Raw genomic sequence first — 6,796 nt, 5'->3', positions numbered from 1 at the left:
GACACTGGACCGGCGCCGGCGGACACTGCCGACACTTCTGACATACGCACGCGTGCGGGGACACCTCCCCTACAATGCCACACTCTCGGATAAGCCCGAGAGGTGTAAAGAAAAGTGTGGCGGACCGTCCAGTGAGGTCAGAGGTCAGAAAAGTGCAGTTTTCAGACAACGGTGGACACTGGACCGGCGCCGGCGGACACTGCCGAAACTTCTGACATACGCACGCGTGCGGGGACACCTCCCCTACAACGCCACACTCTCGGATAAGCCCGAGAGTTGTAAAAAAAAGTGTGGCGGACCGTCCAGTGAGGTCAGAGGTCAGAAAAGTGCAGTTTTCAGACAACGGTGGACACTGGACCGGCGCCGGCGGACACTGCCGACACTTCTGACATACGCACGCGTGCGGGGACACCTCCCCTACAACGCCACACTCTCGGATAAGCCCGAGAGATGTAAAAAAAAGTGTGGCGGGCCGTCCAGTGAGGTCAGAGGTCAGAAAAGTGCCGTTTTCAGACAACAGTGGACACTGGACAGGCACCGGTGGACACTGCCGACACTTCTGACATACCCACGCGTGCGGGGACACCTCCCCTACAACGCCAGACTCTCGGATAAGCCCGAGAGGTGTAAAGAAAAGTGTGGCGGACCGTCCAGTGAGGTCAGAGGTCAGAAAAGTGCAGTTTTCAGACAACGGTGGACACTGGACCGGCGCCGGCGGACACTGCCGACACTTCTGACATACGCACGCGTGCGGGGACACCTCCCCTACAACGCCACACTCTCGGATAAGCCCGAGAGATGTAAAAAAAAGTGTGGCGGACCGTCCAGTGAGGTCAGAGGTCAGAAAAGTGCAGTTTTCAGACAAAGGTGGACACTGGACCGGCGCCGGCGGACACTGCTGACACTTCTGACATACGCACGCGTGCGGGGACACCTCCCCTACAACGCCACACTCTCGGATAAGCCCGAGAGGTGTAAAGAAAAGTGTGGCGGACCGTCCAGTGAGGTCAGAGGTCAGAAAAGTGCCGTTTTCAGACAACAGTGGACACTGGACAGGCACTGGTGGACACTGCCGACACTTCTGACATACGCACGCGTGCGGGGACACCTCCCCTACAACGCCACACTCTCGGATAAGCCCGAGAGGTGTAAAGAAAAGTGTGGCGGACCGTCCAGTGAGGTCAGAGGTCAGAAAAGTGCAGTTTTCAGACAACGGTGGACACTGGACCGGCGCCGGCGGACACTGCCGACACTTCTGACATACGCACGCGTGCGGGGACACCTCCCCTACAACGCCACACTCTCGGATAAGCCCGAGAGATGTAAAAAAAAGTGTGGCGGACCGTCCAGTGAGGTCAGAGGTCAGAAAAGTGCAGTTTTCAGACAACGGTGGACACTGGACCGGCGCCGGCGGACACTGCTGACACTTCTGACATACGCACGCGTGCGGGGACACCTCCCCTACAACGCCACACTCTCGGATAAGCCCGAGAGGTGTAAAGAAAAGTGTGGCGGACCGTCCAGTGAGGTCAGAGGTCAGAAAAGTGCCGTTTTCAGACAACAGTGGACACTGGACAGGCACTGGTGGACACTGCCGACACTTCTGACATACGCACGCGTGCGGGGACACCTCCCCTACAACGCCACACTCTCGGATAAGCCCGAGAGGTGTAAAGAAAAGTGTGGCGGACCGTCCAGTGAGGTCAGAGGTCAGAAAAGTGCAGTTTTCAGACAACGGTGGACACTGGACCGGCGCCGGCGGACACTGCCGACACTTCTGACATACGCACGCGTGCGGGGACACCTCCCCTACAACGCCAGACTCTCGGATAAGCCCGAGAGGTGTAAAGAAAAGTGTGGCGGACCGTCCAGTGAGGTCAGAGGTCAGAAAAGTGCAGTTTTCAGACAACGGTGGACACTGGACCGGCGCCGGCGGACACTGCCGACACTTCTGACATACGCACGCGTGCGGGGACACCTCCCCTACAACGCCACACTCTCGGATAAGCCCGAGAGATGTAAAAAAAAGTGTGGCGGACCGTCCAGTGAGGTCAGAGGTCAGAAAAGTGCAGTTTTCAGACAACGGTGGACACTGGACCGGCGCCGGCGGACACTGCCGACACTTCTGACATACGCACGCGTGCAGGGACACCTCCCCTACAACGCCACACTCTCGGATAAGCCCGAGAGGTGTAAAAAAAAGTGTGGCGGACCGTCCAGTGAGGTCAGAGGTCAGAAAAGTGCCGTTTTCAGACAACAGTGGACACTGGACAGGCACCGGTGGACACTGCCGACACTTCTGACATACGCACGCGTGCGGGGACACCTCCCCTACAACGCCACACTCTCGGATAAGCCCGAGAGGTGTAAAGAAAAGTGTGGCGGACCGTCCAGTGAGGTCAGAGGTCAAAAAAGTGCAGTTTTCAGACAACGGTGGACACTGGACCGGCGCCGGCGGACACTGCCGACACTTCTGACATACGCACGCGTGCGGGGACACCTCCCCTACAACGCCACACTCTCGGATAAGCCCGAGAGGTGTAAAGAAAAGTGTGGCGGACCGTCCAGTGAGGTCAGAGGTCAGAAAAGTGCAGTTTTCAGACAACGGTGGACACTGGACCGGCGCCGGCGGACACTGCCGACACTTCTGACATACGCACGCGTGCGGGGACACCTCCCCTACAACGCCACACTCTCGGATAAGCCCGAGAGATGTAAAAAAAAGTGTGGCGGACCGTCCAGTGAGGTCAGAGGTCAGAAAAGTGCAGTTTTCAGACAACGGTGGACACTGGACCGGCGCCGGCGGACACTGCTGACACTTCTGACATACGCACGCGTGCGGGGACACCTCCCCTACAACGCCACACTCTCGGATAAGCCCGAGAGGTGTAAAGAAAAGTGTGGCGGACCGTCCAGTGAGGTCAGAGGTCAGAAAAGTGCCGTTTTCAGACAACAGTGGACACTGGACAGGCACTGGTGGACACTGCCGACACTTCTGACATACGCACGCGTGCGGGGACACCTCCCCTACAACGCCACACTCTCGGATAAGCCCGAGAGGTGTAAAGAAAAGTGTGGCGGACCGTCCAGTGAGGTCAGAGGTCAGAAAAGTGCAGTTTTCAGACAACGGTGGACACTGGACCGGCGCCGGCGGACACTGCCGACACTTCTGACATACGCACGCGTGCGGGGACACCTCCCCTACAACGCCAGACTCTCGGATAAGCCCGAGAGGTGTAAAGAAAAGTGTGGCGGACCGTCCAGTGAGGTCAGAGGTCAGAAAAGTGCAGTTTTCAGACAACGGTGGACACTGGACCGGCGCCGGCGGACACTGCCGACACTTCTGACATACGCACGCGTGCGGGGACACCTCCCCTACAACGCCACACTCTCGGATAAGCCCGAGAGATGTAAAAAAAAGTGTGGCGGACCGTCCAGTGAGGTCAGAGGTCAGAAAAGTGCAGTTTTCAGACAACGGTGGACACTGGACCGGCGCCGGCGGACACTGCCGACACTTCTGACATACGCACGCGTGCAGGGACACCTCCCCTACAACGCCACACTCTCGGATAAGCCCGAGAGGTGTAAAAAAAAGTGTGGCGGACCGTCCAGTGAGGTCAGAGGTCAGAAAAGTGCCGTTTTCAGACAACAGTGGACACTGGACAGGCACCGGTGGACACTGCCGACACTTCTGACATACGCACGCGTGCGGGGACACCTCCCCTACAACGCCACACTCTCGGATAAGCCCGAGAGGTGTAAAGAAAAGTGTGGCGGACCGTCCAGTGAGGTCAGAGGTCAAAAAAGTGCAGTTTTCAGACAACGGTGGACACTGGACCGGCGCCGGCGGACACTGCCGACACTTCTGACATACGCACGCGTGCGGGGACACCTCCCCTACAACGCCAGACTCTCGGATAAGCCCGAGATGTGTAAAGAAAAGTGTGGCGGACCGTCCAGTGAGGTCAGAGGTCAGAAAAGTGCAGTTTTCAGACAACGGTGGACACTGGACAGGCGCCGGGGACACCTCCCCTACAACGCCACACTCTCGGATAAGCCCGAGAGATGTAAAAAAAAGTGTGGCGGACCGTCCAGTGAGGTCTGAGGTCAGAAAAGTGCAGTTTTCAGACAACGGTGGACACTGGACACTGGACCGGCGCCGGCGGACACTGCCGACACTTCTGACATACGCACGCGTGCGGGGACACCTCTCCTACAACGCCACACTCTCGGATAAGCCCGAGAGATGTAAAAAAAAGTGTGGCCTACCGTCCAGTGAGGTCAGAGGTCAGAAAAGTGCAGTTTTCAGACAACGGTGGACACTGGACCGGCGCCGGCGGACACTGCCGACACTTCTGACATACGCACGCGTGCGGGGACACCTCCCCTACAACGCCACACTCTCGGATAAGCCCGAGAGGTGTAAAAAAAAGTGTGGCGGACCGTCCAGTGAGGTCAGAGGTCAGAAAAGTGCAGTTTTCAGACAACAGTGGACACTGGACAGGCACCGGTGGACACTGCCGACACTTCTGACATACGCACGCGTGCGGGGACACCTCCCCTACAACGCCACACTCTCGGATAAGCCCGAGAGGTGTAAAGAAAAGTGTGGCGGACCGTCCAGTGAGGTCAGAGGTCAGAAAAGTGCAGTTTTCAGACAACGGTGGACACTGGACCGGCGCCAGCGGACACTGCCGACACTTCTGACATACGCACGCGTGCGGGGACACCTCCCCTACAACGCCAGACTCTCGGATAAGCCCGAGAGGTGTAAAGAAAAGTGTGGCGGACCGTCCAGTGAGGTCAGAGGTCAGAAAAGTGCAGTTTTCAGACAACGGTGGACACTGGACCGGCGCCGGCGGACACTGCCGACACTTCTGACATACGCACGCATGCGGGGACACCTCCCCTACAACGCCAGACTCTCGGTTAAGCCCGAGAGGTGTAAAGAAAAGTGTGGCGGACCGTCCAGTGAGGTCAGAGGTCAGAAAAGTGCAGTTTTCAGACAACGGTGGACACTGGACAGGCGCCGGGGACACCTCCCCTACAACGCCACACTCTCGGATAAGCCCGAGAGATGTAAAAAAAAGTGTGGCGGACCGTCCAGTGAGGTCTGAGGTCAGAAAAGTGCAGTTTTCAGACAACGGTGGACACTGGACACTGGACCGGCGCCGGCGGACACTGCCGACACTTCTGACATACGCACGCGTGCGGGGACACCTCTCCTACAACGCCACACTCTCGGATAAGCCCGAGAGATGTAAAAAAAAGTGTGGCCTACCGTCCAGTGAGGTCAGAGGTCAGAAAAGTGCAGTTTTCAGACAACGGTGGACACTGGACCGGCGCCGGCGGACACTGCCGACACTTCTGACATACGCACGCGTGCGGGGACACCTCCCCTACAACGCCACACTCTCGGATAAGCCCGAGAGGTGTAAAAAAAAGTGTGGCGGACCGTCCAGTGAGGTCAGAGGTCAGAAAAGTGCAGTTTTCAGACAACAGTGGACACTGGACAGGCACCGGTGGACACTGCCGACACTTCTGACATACGCACGCGTGCGGGGACACCTCCCCTACAACGCCACACTCTCGGATAAGCCCGAGAGGTGTAAAGAAAAGTGTGGCGGACCGTCCAGTGAGGTCAGAGGTCAGAAAAGTGCAGTTTTCAGACAACGGTGGACACTGGACCGGCGCCAGCGGACACTGCCGACACTTCTGACATACGCACGCGTGCGGGGACACCTCCCCTACAACACCAGACTCTCGGATAAGCCCGAGAGGTGTAAAGAAAAGTGTGGCGGACCGTCCAGTGAGGTCAGAGGTCAGAAAAGTGCAGTTTTCAGACAGCGGTGGACACTGGACCGGCGCCGGCGGACACTGCCGACACTTCTGACATACGCACGTGTGCGGGGACACCTCCCCTACAACGCCACACTCTCGGATAAGCCCGAGAGGTGTAAAGAAAAGTGTGGCGGACCGTCCAGTGAGGTCAGAGGTCAGAAAAGTGCAGTTTTCAGACAACGGTGGACACTGGACCGGCGCCGGCGGACACTGCCGACACTTCTGACATACGCACGCGTGCGGGGACACCTCCCCTACAACGCCACACTCTCGGATAAGCCCGAGAGATGTAAAAAAAAGTGTGGCGGACCGTCCGGTGAGGTCAGAGGTCAGAAAAGTGCAGTTTTCAGACAACGGTGGACACTGGACCGGCGCCGGCGGACACTGCCGACACTTCTGACATACGCACGCGTGCGGGGACACCTCCCCTACAACGCCAGACTCTCGGATAAGCCCGAGAGGTGTAAAGAAAAGTGTGGCGGACCGTCCAGTGAGGTCAGAGGTCAGAAAAGTGCAGTTTTCAGACAACGGTGGACACTGGACCGGCGCCGGCGGACACTGCCGACACTTCTGACATACGCACGCGTGCGGGGACACCTCCCCTACAACGCCACACTCTCGGATAAGCTCGAGAGGTGTAAAAAAAAGTGTGGCGGACCGTCCAGTGAGGTCAGAGGTCAGAAAAGTGCAGTTTTCAGACAACAGTGGACACTGGACAGGCACCGGTGGACACTGCCGACACTTCTGACATACGCACGCGTGCGGGGACACCTCCCCTACAACGCCACACTCTCGGATAAGCCCGAGAGGTGTAAAGAAAAGTGTGGCGGACCGTCCAGTGAGGTCAGAGGTCAGAAAAGTGCAGTTTTCAGACAACGGTGGACACTGGACCAGCGCCAGCGGACACTGCCGACACTTCTGACATACGCACGCGTGCGGGGACACCTCCCCTACA

Source organism: Gymnoscopelus braueri, assembly GCF_963280865.1.
Source record: "Gymnoscopelus braueri genome assembly, contig: SCAFFOLD_48, whole genome shotgun sequence".
Classification (NCBI taxonomy): domain Eukaryota; kingdom Metazoa; phylum Chordata; class Actinopteri; order Myctophiformes; family Myctophidae; genus Gymnoscopelus; species Gymnoscopelus braueri.
This window is presented reverse-complemented; position numbering follows the sequence as displayed.